This window comes from Stegodyphus dumicola, chromosome X1, assembly GCF_044657685.1.
Source record: "Stegodyphus dumicola isolate Sdum_Otavi_A_Nest chromosome X1, ASM4465768v1".
Taxonomy (NCBI): domain Eukaryota; kingdom Metazoa; phylum Arthropoda; class Arachnida; order Araneae; family Eresidae; genus Stegodyphus; species Stegodyphus dumicola.
Genome location: NC_140780.1, coordinates 78,433,888 through 78,457,079, shown reverse-complemented (window position 1 = coordinate 78,457,079; position 23,192 = coordinate 78,433,888). Strand labels below are relative to the sequence as shown.

General features: G+C 30.3%; 1 protein-coding gene across 3 annotated transcripts in view; it reads left to right on the top strand.

The window, feature by feature from the left end:
* Window positions 1-23,192, top strand: part of LOC118185674 (constitutive coactivator of PPAR-gamma-like protein 1 homolog) — a 354,891-nt gene that overhangs the window by 306,459 nt on the left and 25,240 nt on the right. The window lies entirely within an intron of this gene.

Here is a 23,192-nt window from a genome sequence, read left to right as displayed (position 1 = left end):
CAGCAGATTTCTTTTCTTGTTGCTTTAATTTCATTGTTTTAATGTCTTGAAATATGAGAGCTGCTAACACAAATGTACCTTTTTAAAAATTCTTATGAGTAACAGTTTTTATGTTTCGATGCTCCCCTTTTGTTATCTTGATATATAGAATTTTTTCTTTCTCTTATTTTGTTTGTCAAATGGCAAGGACATTTTGGTGGCTTTCTATTACCTCTCATAACATACTTGTATTACAAGATTTTAACTTATGTGATAACTGAATTCCATGACATAAATTTAAGTAAAACACAGATGTTGGCTGCTAATGAATATAATAAAATAGGCAATGGGGGAATTTGAATCTTATTTGCTAACTATAGAAACAGTATGAATGAAACATTCAGTATAATTTTCGTATTTGATATCTGCCAGGAAAAGCTGAGTTTTTAGTTATTATTTTTAATTTGATAATTATTTCATATAACTTGGTATAAAGCTATATTTCTTTTGATGTCTATTTCTTCTGATTTCTTTACTCCTGATTGAGGAATATACCAAGGTTTAGTAGAAACACATGTGACCTGAAATTAATATCTGGTATGAATAACTAATCAAATAGAAATGTTTCAGAATATCATTCATTTTAAACTAAAGTATCAAGTAAAAGCTAATTTAAATTTCCCATATATGCTTTGATTAGAAATGATGTAGTGCATATTAGAATGTGTTATTCATATGTATAGTTTTTTATCGAAGCATTTTTTTTAAAAAAGTGCCACAGCTTATTTTGATGTATGGAGCAGAATTAATTAACTTGATGAGCATACAACTTGAGTTGTGACATCAATTTTTTTTTTTTTTTCTTTTTTTAATTTTTAGAATATTTAAAACTTTGTGCACCACAGAGGTAAGTATGAAAAAAAAATGCAATGCAACACAGAAATAAAATAAAATTACAAATTCGCAGATGAAACATGAAAAATATGCAGAAAGAGAGTACCATTTTATAGAGAGGAGGAGGAAGCGTAATACATATAGTGTTTAACTGACAAATGAGTTTTTTTTTTTTTTAAATTCTGTAAGCTTTGAACAGTAGAACAACAAATGCTCGACATTTTGCACTCCTCTTACATTACAGACAAATCTGTATTAGATAGCAAAAATCTCTTTATGAAACTTACTACTTCTTTATTGCATTTATCCATGAATATTTCATGAAACCTATATCTTCACAGTATATATATACACACACTCTTTTGCAAAAAAATCGAAGCACCAAGAAGGACATTTGCGATAGCAACAAAATTTGGTGTGCAAAAACATCTTGATTGAACATGCAAATGATCAAAGTTTCAAGGCAAATGAACAGGAATTGCGATTATAGTGCGCATTTCTAGTGCACAATTTGCAAAGTATAAAACCAGTAGCAGAGGCGGTAAATTCCCCCCCCCCTTTTTTTGTTGCTGCCATTGTAATTCCATAAAGAAGCAACTAAAGATGCCATTAGGACGATATTGAAGACCTCACAGACAACTAAACGATTTCGAACATGGTCGCATTGTAGGATTGCGTGAATCTGGGTCGTCATACCAAGCAGTAGGTGCCTACCTGCAGCGTAGAGACACTGCTGTGCAAAGATGTTGGCTGCAATGGTTGCTACGAGGAAATTCCCGATGAAATGAAGGCTCTGAAAGGCCAAGGAGCACAAATGCAAAGCAAGATAGGATGATTGTTCACCAGGCACGAACCGCCCTAACGGCATCGTTGTTGACTATTCAATGTACTACAGCCATGTCTATACCTTCTGTGGCACCATCTACCATCTCACGACTCTTGTCTGAGGCAGAGTTACATTCACAGTGGCCTTTAAGATGTTTACCTTTAACCCCCATAACTGCAGAGTCGTCTGGAGTGGTGTCACAGCTGATCATCATGACTGTCATCATTTAGTGTTCAGCAATGAATCCCGCTTCAGTATTGAAGCAGATGACCACTATGTTCTTGTATGGAGAGGACAAGGCCAGCGGTCCCAATCAGCCTTTGTTTCATACAGCCATAACTCCTGGTGTGATAGTGTGGGGCGCTATTTCTTATGGACAGCAGGTCCTCTTACTCATCCTCCGTACATCTTTTAACAGCTCAACAATATGTTGATACCATCCTGTGACCAGTTGCATTAGCCTTCATGGCACGTCATCCTGGGACCATTTTCCAACAAGATAATGCTAAGCTACATACCGCTTGCATATCTCTAGACTGTCTCCATGTGGCTGATACTCTTCCTTGGCCAGCTAGGTCACCAGACCTTTCACCAATCGAGCATAGTCTGGGATATGGTAGGCTGCCAGATTCGTGCACCACAAAAATATTGCAGATCTGAAGTGACAAATAATGAATGCCTGGCAGAATGTGTCGGAGAATGACATTAGAAACCTCTACCACTCCTTGCCTCAACGAATTCAAGCATGCATTTGCCGCCAGGGGCAGTTCAACCGACTACTAATTTGAACAGTCGGTGATTGTGAGCTGTGAACAAGTACTATGACCTTGATTTTTTAATCATTTTGTTATCTATACATATTCAATTTCATCAAAAACAACCACTTCCTTGATGGTGCTTTAATTTTTCTGAAAAAGAGTTATATGTATTTAACAGATACTTTCTATTCATAAAAGGCAAATTTAAATTAAACTTTAAATTTTAAATTATGAAATTTTAATTGCAAACAAATGATTAATTGTTTCTGCGAAATAATCTACAATACCATTTAAATTCTGAGAGCGTCCTCTATTATAAAGTTAGCTTCAACATCACTTAGTTTGGCAAATGCTGCTCCACTCTCCTCTGCTAACTGTTCTATTAACTTTATAATAGAGGACAGTAATATAAGGTATATCTTATAAGAAAGTGGAATTAATTAAATTTAACTTTACTTTTTCTTTCTTATGAAACAATATATATATATATACAGGTATTTTTGGTACTGCATATGCTCTGTAAATATGTGTGCATTATGGTTAAAATGTAAAAATGTCATTTTAAATGCTATCAGTTTGATATGTCCACATTTTTACATAGTCATGGATAAAAGAGAATATGTATCAAATACACCTATACTTTTACAGTATTTAACATAGCTCATCTACATTTTTTGCATAATTTATTAAATATAATGATGTAGAACAAGAAACTAAAAAGTTGTTCATTATTTAATGCAGTTTATTAGTTTTGGAAAATGTAAGAATTTAACACTGGATTTTACATTAAAGTAATTACTGTGGTGAAAAATTATCTAATAATTTAGAATTCATTGAAAAATATAGACACTATGTAAATTTTTGTTTTAAATTTGTATTTAATATGAATGATTAGCAGATTTCAAAGATAAATAATTACTGATACACTTTTTTAAAGGAAAAACAAAGCAATGAGACATTTTATTTTTTCAAAATACATGATTTTCATATAATGCCCTTTATAATTTTCTTCTTTCATGCTGTAGCTATATGAATATAGAATATTTAAATATGTGAAATTATTTTATTATCCAAATTTATTTTAGTATTATAAATTTATTATTAATTTATAGCTTCATATCTTATACTTTCCTGGTCTTTCTAAAATGTATTTGTTCTGTTAATGATTTAATAAATAGTTTGCTAGTCAAAAAATAATATATGTGAACTAATGTAATTGCAAGCTCTAATTTGTTTGATATGTCTCATATAAGTGAAAAGAATGAATTATGATAACTAGAAATTATTAGTAATGTATTATTATATTGAATCAGTTGTGATAACTGAAGGTGTTCAATTAAACTTTCTTTTTGGTAGCTTAAGTAAAACAATTTTATTGGCATCCTTATTTTGAATATATGGGTAGCTTGTATATTAAAAATTTACAAAATATATATATTTAAATTTAAAGAGACATACTAGAAAAGCTCTTATACCTGGACGTCTATTTTACACTCCGAGAGTTGGCGTCAGTTTGTGTGCTGCCAGATGTCACTGCTAGTGAAAAACAGGTCTGCCCGACATCCCATATTCTCTCAGTATGGAAGTCATCTGAAATGCGGGGAAAAGTATTACCTGATCGTCAACCAGGCTTATCTAGTTGATGTTCTAAGTAGGCAATGGCTTTGTATGTGTTTTTGCAGCTAGTTTTTTTCATATTTAAACAAGGAATACGGTCGTAGATCTCTGAATCGGCAAGGAATTTATAGAAAATGTGATGATGCTTTCGCTGTGTCAGAAAATGTTTTCATTGCATATTTCAGATTGCGAAAATTTATAGTTATTTTAATTTCCGATGAACTGAGAGAGTTTTCAAATTGTTGCCACCAAATATTATCACACTGTATTATATTTAAAGAAATTAAATAATGAAGAATCTGCCTAATTGTATGAATGTTTCTCGCACTGTGATAAAACAATGGTACTTAGAGCCATCAAATTTTGAATGACGTAATCTTTAACTCTAATATAGGCATATGGAAGCCCAAATTTGGAACTGGGAATTTGTTTTATTATCTATTTCATATTTTGTAAAGTATTTATGAGTCATTAAGAAACTCAATGATTTCAAAGCGAGCAATGGCAACACTATATGGGGGGGGCGAGAAATGAGGAAAAAACATTCTCATCTGTAGTGCCCAAGACTATGTATTAGAAATTTCAAAGCTGTGCTCTTTTTTAGTTATATGATATTGTTGTTGAATTGAATTTTATGGTTTAAGTACGAAGAACATGATATTTAATAAATAAAGATAACATGCAAAACGTTAAAAAAAAAGTCCCTTTGGGTGTAATATAAAATCTGAAGGCCTTCAGATTTTTTTTCTTTGTGTGTAATTTTATTACAATTTAAAACTGGTTTCTAAGGGAGGATTTTTCTGTGGGAAACTGGCTGGTATACACGTTACACATCGGGAAAGCCACGAAAATGCAGATGCGGTCAGCATGTTTGCAGGATTCGAACCTCCAACCGAACTACCTGCGTTCAGCGGCTCGGCTGCTGGTGGACTTTTTAGCAGAATTATAAAGAGATCTCAACTCTGGATTTGGGATTTTGCCGGATATTACATCATCAGCTTAAATCTAGTAAGATGGCATGTAGAAATAATAAAATTAAAAATATGAAATCATGATTAATGAATTAATGAAGCATTTATGATTGAAAGGGTATAAAATTTTAGAGGGGAAAAATTAATATTTATTTATTTTCTTTATTAAACATTTCTTTGAAGTTGGTTAAGTTGCTTCTTCTTTTTTTTTTTTTTGTGCGGATACTTTCTCTTTAATTCTATAGACAGACGTAATTTCGGTAAAATCCTAGTGTAGATTACTGCCTCGCCCCGATTTTCAAAATTGTTGCCCACATCAAAATGACCCCTTTCCTGCTCTACATAAATGTTGCGTTTACAACTCATAATAATGTTGCCAAATCCTGTGTGCACCATATACTAGGATTAAACCAAAATTTCTTGTTCAATTACAAAGTTCCATTGTTGAAATCCTGTAATTGCTGTGTCTAGAATTCCAACTAACTTGTCAATCTAAATTTTTTTCGCTTTCAGTATCTGTCGCTTTCTTCACTACTGGTATTTTCTGGATCTATAACTATACTACAGATTTCGCCTCCGCTAATTCATTGATGATTGAGGAGCATTGTCGTCACAAGAAAAAAATTCTTTTATATCATCTTCATATAGTATCGCTTCTCCACATTTCTTTACAATATCTGTTAATTAGAAAATTTGCTATATCCGAAAACCTTCAGATGGCTGTCATCATAAAATTTAGCGATCATCCACTATACATATTTGGCTACGTATCATAAGATTGGCGACTAAAGACAAGTCGTTCCGCTAAATTTTATCTTATTTCTATCGCGCACTGAGACAATTGAAGCCTGATTTGTATTAGTTATTTATTATACTTACGCCTATTCCTTGCACATGCTTTAAGCTTAGCTGAGTCCTGAATGAATAAATTCCCACATATACTTAAGGTTTATTGAGGGTTGGCACTAGAAATTTTACTTCCTGATGCAGTCTCTGCAGGTCCTAAATTCATGCTACCAAGCAGCTCCCTTTGTCTTCCCTAAATTCTGCCACTCGATGTGGCTATACGAGCTCTGTCTGGCACTGGTTCTGGGTTTATGTGAATAACAAATCAGTTATTCTTAATTAAATAGGTGTCAAATCAGCAATGTATCTATATAGAATGTTTCGGTTTGAGATGTATGCCAAGCAGATATGCAGCTACAGAGTCAAATTATTGATTAAACAAATGTATGCTAAAACGATTGATTCTTAATAACGAAGTATTTTATATAGCACCAAAGTTAAATTAAGAATCGGGACTCTTCACATGTGCGTGGGGATTCAAATGCGCATGCGTAAAGCACACACACACAAAATAAATAAATAAATATTGGTGATTGCTTTGAGGTCTTGAGTTTAGATTATTCCAGATACGGGACATCCGGATCTCAGACTTTGTACTGTAGTGCATTATTATTGTATTTTACTATAAAGTAACAGTGCTATAAGACTGAGGGTTTGTTCATGAAATAGTACTTTTGTAATCTGTTATCTCTATTAAAAATGATTGTTTCTTTGCAAACTTGGGGGAGTGGAACATAAAAATTAACTGTACATAGCAGAGTTTTCATTTTTTATATCCTTAAAGTGATATTGGTTTTTATTACAGTTTTCTAGTTAATGTGTCAAAGTTTTAAAATGCTGGTTTGACAGGAACTTCTTCAACTGCAGGAGACCTACATTGATTATTTTTACTTTAGTACTTCCATCGTTTAAATAACATTATTATCTTCACAGAATAAAATCTTTTAAGAAGGAAGAATATTTAAAATAAGCAGTTTTAAAAATGTTATAAATTAAAATAACAGCAATATAATATTAAAAAAAAAAGTATTACTAATACATGTATGACACAAAAATTGCAATTCGAATTAATCACACATACAGAATTATAATTTTTGTTATATATTTTATATTGAAAAATTTTCTCTCATGTTAATTTTAGAATAAATTATTTAAAATAAAACATTTTGATGCAAGTGTGATAGCTGAATGCAGCAGAAATTGGCCATACTGTAATAACGAATGAATCTTCTTTTCCTGAAAGAAATTATTTTCATAGAAACATTAAATAAAAGTAAGAAACATTAAGAAAGAAATATTTTCTTTCTAATTTCTTACTTAAATATTTTTATAATATTAACTATAAAATAAATTGCTTGAAAAAAGTTTTAATGTAAGCATGGAAAAAAATAATAAAAACTTAGTTTGCTATTAGATTGCAATGCAAATTAATCATATTATAAATTTAAATTATTAAAATTGTTTATTTCTAAAAAGATTTTAAGGAAGCTTAATTCATTTACTCTTATCTATTTACTGTTGCTTTCATGGTATCCTACATCTCTCTTTATTTTTTATTTTCTGAATTTTATTTTATCCCTACATTCCTGCGTTAACTTTCCCCTTAAAAAACGGGATTTTTCCTTCATGTAACAATACTGTTTTATGTCATTTTTGCAAACTACAAATGCAGCATGTGAGTTAGTGAAAGAATGTGAGAATATTCTTAGAACTTCAGCCAGCGTGCGCTATAAATTTCATCTGTACTGTGATTGGTCTAAAGCTCCTTGAAACCTTGTCCCCCTTTCAATAAAATAAAAGGGATCTATCCGCATGCCAACTGAGGACCACAGAATGGCTTTCTCCATTAAGTCAGACATACTTTTTTTTTTTTTTTTTTGAGTCGGTATCGTTTGCTCAAATAGTAGACAGAGTCAGTGATCGTAGAATAGGCATCCTGGGTTTTTCAGCAGGGTTGATATTGACTGGTTTGGAGTTGATGAAATTTTAAAGGCATCAGTGATAATTTAGGAGTCAGTATGTACTGGTCAGTGTAATCAAGATACCACTGATTACATAAAAAAAATTATTAGTAAAATTGATAATTAATTTTCATTGATGTTAAGATATATAGTAAAGATAAAGTAATATAAAATAAATGTGAAGGGGGAACTCACAAAAATTATTTAATATATTTTTAAAGAAATGAATTTTTTTTTTGCAATAAGTGCAATGTAAAAAGTGAAACACAGGAAGGCAGAACCAAAAATATATAAAAAATATAAGCATTCATTACTGAGAGTAAATTGGTGTTGGGAGCAATTCTGAAAACCAGTACAACATTGCACAAAAATCTGTGAAATATCAAGCACACACTTTGGGGCTGTCTAACAGCCAAATCAGCAATCACAATACACTGCCCCGGGATGAACAATCACCATTATAGTGCATGAACATTAAGAAAAATAATAGTTTAAAATATAGCAAAAACTATACCAATGGTTAAATATTTAGTATTTGCAAAGTAAGCATTTCAAATCCTTGGATAACAATAAATGAAACTAAATTAAACTTATATATAGGAGGAAAACAAGTATTCAAGTCCAAAATACGTTGCAAAGCTGGTATCTAGATTGATGAAAAATAAATGATTTATATAAAAAATTAAAATGTATAAAATGAAAATAATTCAAGACTATCCATTCAAATACAAGTCTGTTGTGTCCACGTCAATTTTGTACGGCAATTCAATGGGTCTCTTTATAAATCCTATTGGTGTTTGTGAAGCACACATGATCGAACCTCTGAGCCATGTCTATGACACAGTTCTTTTAAAGCACCCCATTTCCATAGATGTTTCAGTAACTTTTTTCATTATAGATCAGCACTATATCACCAACTTTAAATGATTAAGATTGCTCGCTTAATAGTTATGCCCTATGAATATCAGAGGGAAATAACATCTTTCATTTTTCATTTTTATTCTGTTAAAAGTTTTCTTAGGAAAGTTGCCTATAATTCTTCAGATACTTTTCTTTTTACTGGATATACAAGATATTCAGGGGATGATTGAAAAATTTAAGTAATATCAAAACTATTCTCATAATTCTAGTAATAATATTCTTTATTTCAAACATTCAGTGATTATATTCATTATTTGTCTTACCAAAATGTGTTTTTTATTGTTTCTTATTGACACTAAATATTGTCTCAAACTCAAAACAGAATATATATTACCAGTTGGATGTTGATTGATGGCTTTGATGATGCCGAATTAACATGGAAATAACTTTATTATTAGTGTTATTTGAAATGAGATGTTACTCCAGGAAGGCCATTAGGCTCAAAACGACATTTTGTGTCGAATCGCTAGGTCATTAGTCTCAAAACAACATTTTGTTTCAAATCACTTTAAACGTCCAAATCACATTTCAAATTGTTGCCGCCAAATATTATCGCCATGTATTGTATTTAGAGAAACTAAATAATGAAGAACCTACATGAATGTATGCATGTTTCTCAGGCACGTAGCTAGAGTGGTCCGAATGGGGACATTTGTCCTCGGGCACAGCATCCAGTGGTTGCCAAAGGCATGTTACAAATTTTTAGAATGAAGTGTTTTCCACTCTTGGCAAACAGGAGGGGTGCGAGATCTTCAGCTGTCCCTGGGTGTTAAAAACCCTAGCTATGGCTCTGATGTTTCTTTCCTTGTGAAAAAACAACAGCACCTACAATCATCAAATTTTGAATAATGTAGTCATCCAGCTGAACATGGGCACCTAGAAGCCTGAATTTGGAATTTATTTTATTAGTGTATTTCACATTTTGTAAAACTTTTAGTTAATTTTTGATTAAAAAAAAACTCAACTATTTCAAAGCAGGCAGTGGCAACACTGTAAAGAATAAAACATTCTTATCTCCAGCTCACAAGACTGTCTGTCAGAAATTCTATAGATATACTGTTTTTAAATATTTTTAGCATAACATGACATTATTCAAAATGCTCTCGAAATGTGTATGTGTCTGTAAATGAATTAAAATAAAAACCTGTTTGGGTATAATATAAAATCTGAAAGCTTTCAGATTTTTTTCCTTTTGTTTTTCTTTTATTATTTCATATTTTTGTTTATTTTTCAATCTACAATAAGGTTTAAGTTTTGGACAGTTTATGTAAAATTATGTACAGAATAAAATGATGGTAAAAATAAAGAGATAATTTATACAAGTGATGCAGATATATCATTACATAATGGGTTAATTGGTTCTGTTTACAGTGCACATTTTTTTAAAACTAAATTGAAAACAATAGTAATAAATAAAATAAATGAAAACAATAATGATAATAGAGAAAATAAGAATAAATTAATTTATGATTATAAGAAGCGCATTTCAAAATGAGAAAAACTAGCTTTTATTTACAATGGTGGTTGAAACTTGCATCATTTCCCTTCGTAATCCAGCATGTTGATCACTTGGCTATCTGTGGTAGTAGTTTTTATGAAAAATAATGGATCACGTAGAAGTCACTGCAAAGGTAATTTAATTAATATTCAAAAAAATGATTTTCCGTATGACTCAAGTTGTAACTATTCTCTAAAAATTCCGTAACTCTATTTTATTAAATACTCTTTCGTAGTCAACTGCTTTGTTTTAGAAGTTGTAATAATTCGATGAATTTAATATTGGGATACTTATAGAGCTGTTAGGCATGAAATGGCAAAAATTTGTAATAATTAAGGAGAATTTTTTAAGGCAGAAAATTTGATTTCATAGAAACTATAATTTATTTGGTTCTTATTACTTATGGTGTTACATACAGGTGAGCTATATGGCTATACTGGTCAGGTCATTGATTTATAAATATACAATTTTTTCCCTTTAATGATAATTTGAAATTTATACCAATATATATGGTTTGAGAGAAGTGAGGATGCTGTAAACAACACTGATGATTTTATTCCTATGGATATTTAAAATCTCTAAACAGAAGTGATCGCTATGTGGTTCCTATGCCATATTGAAAAGTGTAAACAAGAAGTTTTATTGGATTATGACATGTGTTTACGTCCTCTGTGTAATGGAAATTTATGCCACCCAAAAAAAAAAAAAAATTGCGGCAACTACACGTCACGTGCTTACTCGTGTAGATGGGCCTTAACTCATATGAGCACAAGTGCTCCTGGGTTAAGGCATTTTTTTTTCTGAAATTAACTCTACTAGTTATTAATACTAAGTATATTCAATTTATTCTTTCTGTTTAATATATACCATGTAAAATTTCCCATAAATTTATTAATTCATTTTATTTTGTGATAGCTGTATTCAACTCTGAATGCCTATGACAATGCTTAGTTCATTTTTCATTTGGTCTTGAAAGAGAAATCGTAATATGTAGGGTTATATCATAGTCAGAGAAGCACTGTTACCTTAATCTGTTACTATATATAAAATATGCATTGAATTATAGTCAACAAATCATGATACTTCATTTTTGAAATATTTCATCTATAACATTTTTCAATTTCCCCTATACTTTAATTTGAAAATTTTCTATGTATACTAGCTTTTTAAAAATGTCTTAAAATTTTTTATCTATTTCTGTGGAAATATAAAGTATTCTTCTATCTTTAATATATGAATATTGTTAACTTACTTATTTAATGTGGAACAAAGAAAATACTTAACCTCTTAACCTTTGTGATTTCAACTGCAGAAACATTTTATAGAAAGTATTTTAACTTAATCTGTAATAACAAATGCTTATAATAATGCTAAATCCTCCTGCAACAATTAATGTGACAAATTTTTGTAAACCTATCTATTTTGCATGAAAATAAACACATTTTGAAATTTAAGGCAGTATCTTAAGATTAAATGCAGAAAAGACACACTTTTCAGAATTCAGAATAGTTTTTATTAATTCAAACTGTTGCAAAATAATTAATTTTTAAACATGTAAGAAATGAATAGGTAAGAACAATAAAATGCATATTTGGCAATTCCTTTCACAGCACCTAAAATGATAATAATAATAATAATAATAATAAAACTTTCTGCATATGTGAATATAATTCATACTTAAATTTAAACATCTGACTATTGAGCACATGAAATAAAATACCAGAAATAAGCAAACTAAAGGAAGCATTTTAACATTTATTACATAAAACCACTAGAGTAGCAATGACTTAGTTATTCGATTACAGTAAAATAAGCATGGTGGATGCCTTTTCTGAAAGAAACTGGCTCAAATTCACATTTTCACACTACACATGAGGAAAATCATGAAAACTTTATGTTGATATTGCTATATCAGGAACTGAATTCAAATCACAAACTGAAAATGTGTGAGATTTGATTGGCAGCAACCTGGGTAGCGAATTGACATATAAAGTTCCTAGGATAAAAAGAAAAGAATTATAATAATCACATCTTACCTGATCCTAAAACTGTTTTAAACTTAATGTGTATGCAGGTCTGAAATGAATGAGAATGAATTTATTTTGTAACACAGCATTGTCCTCCAGGGGTGAAACACAAATTTCTGTGTCTCATGAGTTTAACAATAAAAACTAAATAATATAATTGTATCTGGTAACATTTTGCTGACAAAACATAAGCACAGTCAAAAGTCTTTAATCCGGACGTCCATAATCCGGAATGATCTATAATCCGGACCTCAAAGCTACAAACTTTCGGCGCATGCGTAAACGCAATTGCACAAAGGTATTATGCGCATATACGTTTACGCATGCACATTTAATGTTTAAGCTACAAACTTTCTGCGCATGCGTAAACACATAATGCATTTATGCATGCACATATTACCTTTATGCATGCACATGATACGTTTATGCATGCACATAATACGTTTATGCATGCACATAATATGTTTACGCATGCGAGTTTAATGTATAACGGATGGTATAAGCTAAGCTAAAATTATCTAATTATCTATTTCACTTAATGTTGCAGATTGCGTTGTTTCTTAATCTTCTAATTGGATCCGGCTTATTATTTTTTGCAGACTGTTAGAGCAATTTTATAAAAGTAAGCTTGAACTTTCAATTATGTCAAAAAGAATTTCCGATTCTGGAACTGCCAAAGGATCTACAAAGCGAAAGCATGTTTCAATGTCCATCAAACAAAAAGTGGAACTGCTGCAAAAAAATGGATAAAGGCATATCCTTTGTTTCTCTAACCATTCCGAATCTGTTTATCAATTTCAAGCTGCTCTCGGGGGGGGGGACGTTGCGGCGGCGCAATGAACTGGAAGTTGATCTGTCAGCACTATCTTCAAGCCACGTTTTTATTTTATTCGGCTTATAATGACTTACTAAATGTAGTATTTCATCTCGATGTACTCCGTCTTTGATATGATTTAAATCAAATTCCTTGTCATTAGAAATACAGTCAAAAGTCGTTAGTTCGTACACCCATAATCCGGAATGATCTATAATCCGGACCTCAAAGCTAAAATCTTTCTGCGCATAGGCATTTACGACTGCGCATATGCGTCTGCGCAAGTGCAGAATATGTTTTCGCGTGCACGTTTAATGTATAACGGACGGTATAAGCTAAAATTATGTAATTATCTATTTCAGTTAATGTTGATGATTGCATTTTTCCTTAATCTTCAATGTATGTAATGTATAACGTTTAATGTATAACGGATGGTATAAGCTAAAATTATCTAATTATCTATTTCAGTTAATGTTGATTGCTTTGTTCCTTAATCTTCGAATTGGATCCGGCTTATTATTTTTTGCAGACTGTAAGAGCAATTTTATAAAAGTAAGGTTGAACTTTTGATTATGTCAAATAGAATTTCCGATGCTGGAGCTCCCAAAGGATCTAGAAAACGAAAGTATGTTTCGATGTCCATCAAACAAAAAATGAATTGCTACAAAAAATGGATAATGGCATATCCTTTGTTTATCTAACCGTTCCGAAATCTCTTTATCAATTTCACGCTGCTCTGCGCGGGGAGGGACGTCGCGGCACACAATGAACTGGAAGTTGATCTGTCAGCACTATCGTTATCTTCAGGGCAGATGTTTTTATTTTATTCGGCTTATAATTCCTTACTAAATGTAGTCCGGATTAAAGACTTTTGACTGTATCATGAATACACATCAAATAGTTTTCTGGTTGCAATTTTCTAATTTCGATCATGCGTAATGTATGCTTTAGGCATGTGCGTGTTGAAAGAAATGTTTAATAAAGTAAACAAATAAAAATTAAACTTTTTTTTGTAAATTTTGATACCCTTTAGATCATAATTGCTCTTTATTTCATAAATTACGGTTTGATATTTTTAATTTTATAATTTCTGCATGCCATCCTACCAGATCTAAACTGATGATGTATAATCCAGAAAAACCGATAATCCGGAATCGGCGAAGTCCCGACGCGTCCGGATTAAAAACTTTTGACTCTAATCAGCAGTCATACAGAAAATGAAATCTGCTCATGATAATCAATATGCACTTTTAAAATTTTCAGTCATCTGGCAGAAATTTGTCATGGAAGCATATTACATGTTGTAACAGGAGTTGATGAAAATGTTCTACTCTAATCAACATTTCAGTAGTTTAAACAGTGGTGGATTGATGTGCAAAGACAAATATTTGAGTTTTGTTTGCAAAGCAGGATGGTTTCAGTACTCAAGCCATTACTAGAAACAAAATTAAAATAAACATAGCAACATTGTCTATGAAGATTGATTCATAACACTGCATGGACTAAGAGAAATTTCTTTACACAATGGCATATAGAAGTGATCTGATTATAGCAAAGCACTCGAGGGCTATCTGCCTGAGGGAAGGAATACCTTTGTGGAGGACTTTCTAAGGGAAACTGGCCCGAATACACGTTTTACATAGAGAAGACCATGAAAACATATATGCAGCCAACACAGGATTCGAACCTTGGACCAAGTTACCAGTGTTTAGTGACTTTACCACTTGGCCACTTATCAAAGTGAATATGTGCATGCATTCCCCATAATTAAAAACTTTAATTATGGGAAATGCATGCACATATTTTAAATTAGGTTTAAAAGCAATCTTAGTATGGCACATTTTTGACTAAAACTCTATCGACTTCAAGGGTAATAAAACATCTCCCTCTTTCTTAAGGAATATAATTCAGTAGTTTTAAATGCGTAATGATAAATTATTTTTTGCCCTATGCATTTTATAGTAACTGAAATGAAATTACTGTGATACAGTCAAAATTCCTAAATGCAAGTACATAAAATTTTTTGAAGCAATTTTAAGAGATGAGACACATTTACTGACCACATTAGGAAAAACTTTCTATCAAAGAATAATATATTAAATTCGACAACTTCCATGGTAAATTTTAATCATTAGTTTACATTAATACACTGTGTTATCAGTTTGAAAAATCATGTGTCAGAACTTGGTTGTAAAAGAAATACACAAAACTGATTATCGAAAAGGGAGATCATATAGTAAACTGAACATTAAATTCATTGTTACAACCTAATTTTTAAGTGAAATGCTCTATGTAACATTTTAAAATATTTAAACTGTGACATTAAATGCAAAACTGTGTGCATGAACGTAAGTTAGGAAATTTAAAAGAAAAAAAATAATAAAGAAAGAACACCATGAAAAAACTTTCAAAAACAAGGAGAATTTAATTAAAAAGCCTTTTCGTTTATGATAAATAAATTTTGCAGGCTTTTTCATTCAAAATCAAATTAGAATTAACCAAAACCCGTTTGACTGACCTTCCAAGAAATCATTCAACTACAACTTTTTCCAAGGTTGAATACTAAATTCTGTTTTGTATGTTGAGTTTTGTAGGAATCTGTTGAGATTCCTACAAATAGTTTGATAACACACAAATCAATAGAAAATTGTGTAGCATCATTTAACCTTAACATTATTTGAAAATTTCTGTACTTTCACACTATGTGCAGAGCTGTGAAAATTGTCAATTTTGTGATTGGCAAAAACGCATTTGTTGGCTATTTTTATGGCTCATAGCTACTGTTCTGTTCACAATTAATAATAAAAATAAGCATTTTGTGAGAAATAAAAAATTTTATGAGACAAAACTATATTCACATATTTTTCAGCCAGGAGAATAAATACTCTTCAGAAATAAAGATTAAACATAAAGTATACGTGGTATGTGCATACATGTTTGTAATGTGTGTGGTATGCATGTCCATAGTTTGCTATTATTGTGTGTATGCTCTTGCAGTTTAGTGAATGCTGAAGCTGGGAGAACAGATAATCAGAAAGTACCAAAGTTTTTGATGTGTAGGAAAAGATTTTCCTCATAATACTAGTATCTTAATATTTCAAGCTTCCATTTATAATAACCTATTAGTAATAAACAATAATATATGTAATAAAATGATAATTGTTATTATTTAAGTTCACATTTTTAAAGCATCAGATTTTATTATTAAACATAATTCTTTCATGTAACCATCTGAAAATCCATTTTTCATTCTCAACTAAAATATAAATAAATAAAAATAAATTTAGAAAACATGTACATTTTTGATGAACACCATTATTTTCCTAATATGCCCACTTCTGAAAGTGCCCAGCATTTTTCAGAATATAGTTAAATTATTGAAGTTTGCATCAATGATAGACATGTTCTCTGACCATCTTTTTATGTTTGAACTTGTTTAGTACCATAAGTAATGAGTAGGTTTTGCTAAATGTTTAATTCTAATTGATACATGCTACATTTACCTACAATTTACATAAGTAGCAAACAGTACTCTTTTATTGTTGGGACTTGATTCAGAAATGGATGTGTTCATGAATATGTGTAAATATGTACATAAGTGAGTATACACACACATATATGCACATACACATGCCTGCATACATACAGTTCTGCATCCGATCCCGATAACATAACATTACCTAACTAACTTAAATGAGCTGTCTAATATGCTTAGAGCAATAATTTTGCTTGAAAATTTGTATGCTTCTAATTAAAATATCAGCTTGAGTAATGGTTCAGTAAATAATTAAAATTTTAGTTTATGTTAAAATAAAAACTTTACTTACAAACTATAACATAAAGAAAAGCAATTTTTCTGATGAACACTGTACAATTGTTCTATTTATTTTCATTATTAAAATATCACTGCCTTTTCCCCTCCCTCCTCCTAACACAGAAAGAAAAAAATAACTGATGAGAAATATATGAGCTTATAATTCATGATTTAAAATATATTATTAAGATTATTAAAAGACATTAGTAAAAATTAAAAATATTATTGAATGACATTTTATGTTAATTATACTTAAAGCATAAAAATGAAGTTGTTAAAAAATAGTGTTATTAAAATATGAATTAGCATGATTTACTTTTTTTATTATAAATTATTTCAAATTCAAAGAATAGAAGGGGATGAAACTTGAATAATGGTCATTTCTGGAGTAATATATGCATTAGTAATTAGTGTTTAGTACAGTTTTTATTTCAGGCAAAAGAATTCATATCTCTGAATAGCATTTATTTTTCCATTTCATATTTAATGAAACATCATGAGAAATGCATATTATTTAAGGACAAATTTAATTTATTTCCTATCAGACAGCTTGTGTCAACTAAAACAAAACTATCAGTAAAATTCGGTAGCAGTAATACTCAATGTAAGACAGCTTGCAAAATTCATAAAAAATTATCAATAATTATATAATGACAATACTACAGTAACATGACAATATTAAACTGTGTATAACTATAAAATAAACCAGCACGTAATAATGATGCATTGGCTTCTAAAACAATGGCTAGGATGAAAAAAATACATGTATTATGGTAGCTATTCAATTTCTTTAACTTTCCTAATATTCTCATGTTCACTTTACATGACCAAAATATTTAAAACATAAAGAACATTTATGAGAAACTTTTATAGCAGTCTTAAGCATTTGTCTGAATGACCATATTTTGTCTTTAGTTACAAGTCAAATCTTAAAATGATATAATTTTAAAAAATGCTTAATATTTTATTAATTTTTCAAAAAAAGTTAAAAAAAACTGTTGATTTTTCCATGTTTTAAAACTGAATTATAAACTAGATCAATGTACTATTTCAACCGAGCAAATTTTTGATAAAACTCTACAGATTTTTATTGTATATAATTATTCAAACTATGTAATTTGTATAAATTTAATTCTTCAATAAAATAATGAGCAATCTGATCATACATAATATGTTGAAATAATATAATAATCTAGACCTAAAAAAAATTTCAGCAACACAATTCATTGATAAAGGTATGAATACTATAATACTTCAAATTTAGTTTTGCACAGTATTTTTTAAATTTATTTGGGGGGGGAGGAATGTAAGTATTAAAGACACTACTTCAGTTTTTTTCACATTTCACGCAATACATGCTAAACTGAAACTGAAAACAAAATGCACAAAACTCTGAGAGGTAAGAATTAATTGGAAAAGAAAAAAGGAATATATTTATATTTTTTTTAAAGTTAAACTGGAAATAATTATGAAGGAAGATTGAAATAAAGTAACCTGTTGTTACTGAAAAACATCTATTGAATTTATGCCAAAATATATACAAAAAATAATTTAATTAAAGTGCACTGAATTAAATGTTCTGTTTGCAGATTTTGTTGAATATCAAATGTGTGTTTTATGTATCCAAACACTTAACCTTCTATTACTTATGTATTATCTATGAGACTTTCACTTATAATTCCTTCTTGTAATTTCAAAATAAACTCACCCTCATTCTTATGAATTTACCTAGACCAAACAAATGAATTTTTTCTTGCCCTCATATTTGCAGAGCCATATGCATTATATTTATTTGAAAGAGAAACAGTTTTTAGTTCAGCCAATTCATCAGACAGTGAATGTCTGTTCACATTACAAATTCTAGTAATGTATATGATGACAATCTAGATTCTGAAGAAACTATACTGATATGATTTAATGAAATCAGAAATGATTTAAAAAATTCACATGGTATTTCAAAGGAAGAATACATTGAATCTTAACTTGGTAGTGAATCAATTTTATCAGAAACTACTGGCAGCAGCAAGAGTGAAAATCTTTGATAAAAGTGAACATATGTATAAAAATATCACTACAGAGGGAGTAAAATGCCAGTTTTTAAAAAAGAACTTGAGAGCTAGGAGAAAAAAGCAAAATTATTTTCTGTATGGCAACTATTACATCATACATCACAGCTAGAAGAAAAATGCATAAAAATATATTTACAGGTGCCCCTTGGTGAAAATTGGCGATTTTTGGTGGTACATGGACACCAAGTTTGTGCAATTCATTGAGTTGATGTTTTAAATTTGTGTAGTTGCCATTTTTGCTCCAAAAATCGCCGCTACCTAAAGCCAAAATAACAAGTCAGAGAATTGCATAAATCTGGTATCCATGTACACATCGACCTATTTTCTTTAAAAAAAAATAAATCTGAGAATTGCAGAAACTTGGCATTGCACACTCCCTTGACTTTGTCCATGTATAATTTTCACTTAAAAAGTCAAAGGAGCAGCCAGTTCTACACTAGAGCCAAAAAATATATATATAATCTCAATAAACTACATTTTAAATCAAACATTGAAATAACATAAAAAAGGAAATTCTTCTTAGCACTACACAAAGGTAATATCCACTTACCTTATTTAGGAATTTCCGTGTCTTTATCTGTTAAATTTATGCCAAAGTATATGCAAAAAATAATTTAATAATCAATCAAACAAAATTCCTTAACAGCATCCAAAAACTTTCTTAAATTATCTGAATTAGTATCTGCATAGTGGCATCAGCACGTAAAGTCGCAAAAATAAGAGTAAAACGATATCCTCCGAAGTGCCGGTATCCTCCAACGTATGACCATATGCATTTCCTTCGTACAAACAGGGCACTTATAATGTCTACTAATTAAACCTTCATTTACAACCAGTCAGTTAATGCTTTTTTTTTCTTTCCCTTTCATTCGCTTCATACAGAAACTTCAAATTAATCTTGCCACATTGAGCCATTTTACCATGTAAACCACAAAATAACCAATGCCTAGCACACAAGCCCTTACAAATCTTTTCTCATCAGTCAAATTCATCACAATCATGCAGCCAATTATGTTGTAATAGTAATATATGTAATATAATTTCCATTATATTCTGAAACAATAACTTAGCAATAATTCAAGGCACCCTTAAATATACTCTAACCAAAAAGTGACAAATAAAGGAAAATTCCATATTTAAGAAATCATTAAAATTCAGATCCATACAAGATGATACGGAATGACGCCTACAGAATGTTTCAGAATCTCATGAATTGTATTTCGTAATAACTTCTAGTCTTGATATACCGGAGAGTTGGTATTAATTTATGATGACTCAATACTTAAAAAATATATAACTGCATTTTTATGCAACATGATAATGAAATTCCTGTGTAGGAAGGAAATGTGCACAGTGTTCTGTAATTAAACAAGAGTAACTGTATGCAAAATAGATTTAGAACATGAAGCAGTTAATATTTTTAAACATTTTTGTTTTTACTTTAGAAATGATTATTGATCTATTTACTTCAAAATTATACTTAAATAATAACATCTGTTTCAAACAGTATTGAACTGTTTTCTATTTAACAATGTTCATGCAATTTTTGTATTTAGTGTATTTACATCTTATGTTGCAGTGCTTGAAAAATTTGCATCTGTTACTGTATCAGTGAAAAAGAATAAATGTTTAAGTTCAATTTCTAGTCTGCTTAAAATTCTTGGCAATATATATATATATATTTTAAATGTTTAAAAAGGAATGGTCTTAGAGATAACACATTACACTCTGTGCAACAAAAGTTTACATAATTGGTTAAAAGTTAATGCAAATTTCTTTCTGAGGCAAATTATTTATTAAATTGTTCAGAGTTTTAATAAAAATACTTTTTTAAAACATGCGGTTTGGGAAAAGTATATAACAACATATGTGAATAGTAGGTGCAGTCCTGATTTAGATTTTTTTTAACATAAATTTCAAAAATCAAGTGTCTGAAAACAAATGCAAACAGTCATACATTCAATAAAAATAAACACCATAAAATTAGTACAGCATTTTAAACTTAAATATATATATATGTAAAAAATAAAATTAGCAGCGTAAATTAATTTCCCTTCTCTATTCTAAAAGTAGCAACATCTATTCGCACTGCGGCATTTCTAGAAAAATCTATGTCATATGACTTACGTAATTTTAATGATGTAAGCGGAACTAAAACTCTTAATAGCCAATAATAATTTTACAGCAATATTAACCATCCAATCAGAATGCTTTGAGAACCAAAACTAACTCAGTCTGACTTAAGATTTCATCCTGAACACTACGCACTTGCTTTCCACGCTTTGGCCTAGCTACACTGCTGTCTGTCTGCTCTGCTCTCTTGCTACAAAATTATCAAAAATGTAAGCCTTTTGGAACAAGCACATTTAATGTGGCAACTTGTGTGTAGCTGCAACATGTTGTCGAAAATAAATCTGAAGATTTAATCTGCATTTGTCTCCAATTTTCCTAGTCATTATGGATCTACACCTCTATGCATCAAAATTCCTCTTCCTGCTCCTGAATTTATTACATATATATGTATATTGTGCACTTATGGGACTATATCTCACTTGTTAATAAATACTTGGATAGCAGGGCAAATCAAAAACTTCACATAACTGAGACCTGCACATAATTCACTTCCCAATGAGAATGTTTATGATATAAACCAAGACAAAAAGTAAAGTTTCAGTATATAGTTTTTAAAAACATTATACAATGTTTAAAACAGAACATTAAGTACTTGCTAAATATAAAGCTGACGCAAGATCACTAACACATTTAACTATTAAAATGAAATATAAAATATAAATTTGAAAAATATAAAAGTGAACATGCAAGCATTAAAACTGAACTTACCTTATGTGCGGCAAAATATTCACAGAACAAATAATTCAAGTTAGTGGGGTGATAAGTTAAATAAGGATGAATTCATTTTCATTAAAATGTAAAGCTTTGCCAATATGCTATAAATTAACACATTTGTTACATCATCTGTTCAATATTTGTGAGAATATAAATTTTGATTTCTGAGAAGAGTAATAAAAATGTATAGAACATCACCTCTCAAAAAGATCACTTCTGAAAAACACCAATATTCTTGGGACTATAAATAAATATTGAATATTAAGCATTATTTGTCTAAGATGAGCATCTGTATAGATAACTAAAGTGTGTAGAATTGTGAATAGTCGTATTAGAGTATTCTTTTTACTGCACAGTTATTGCACAATTGCAATTCAATAGCATTAGCAGTGTACTAGATTGAAAAGCATTTTCCATCCTGTAATATAAATAATAATAATAATAATTATTTTTTCTAATTTTGCCTATATTTATACAACATTTGTAATTTAAATAATTTTTTATGTACAATATATGTTATTTAGAATTTAGAAAATTTTATAGAAACAGCTGATCGATTGAAAATATCTTTCTGTGCCTAAGTAATTTTTTTTAAATGTTAAAAAAAATAATAGTTATAATAAAATAACAAGACTAACCTAGATATCAATATTCAGAGTGTTTAGCACAGAATTCCATCGGAAAATGCAGTATACATATCCTCAGGATATGAAATTGGTGAAGTCCTCAGAACATCTGAGAATCAATATCTTTAGGACATCCTCAGGAAGTTAAATTATGATGTCCTCAGGAAATTTGAGGATCAATGTACTCAGTATATCCTAATTATGCCCCGGGATATTGCAACTTAAATAGAGCCTTTCGATTATATTGTGTGCTGTGGAGGTTGTCTAAATTTCTCCAATATCTAAATTTCGGTAAGGACTTTTAGGGGAGGTACACCAAACATTGATTTTTAATTGAGCTGCTAATGCTATTGAATTGCAATTGTGCAATAACTGTGCAGTTAAAAGAATACTCTAATATGACTATTCTCAATTCCACCCACTTTAGTTATCTATAGCAACTCGTGGCTGCAAATCTTATTGTGCACTACTAGGTTGTGTTGTTCATGAAGATGCTTGAGATGAAATATCTAATTTTTCTTCATTTGAGGAGTAGTCACCCTAAGATGAGCATGCAGTGTTATGCAAATGGGAAGCTGGCTGAATGCATTTAGTCTATGATTTGGCCGAGGGCGATGCTTGAGCAGCTCGATGACTGTATCGAGAACGGTTCCCACAAAAGAGATTTAATGGACCATCGTGTTATGTGTATCACTATTTATGTGAACAATGATCTTTAAAAGGA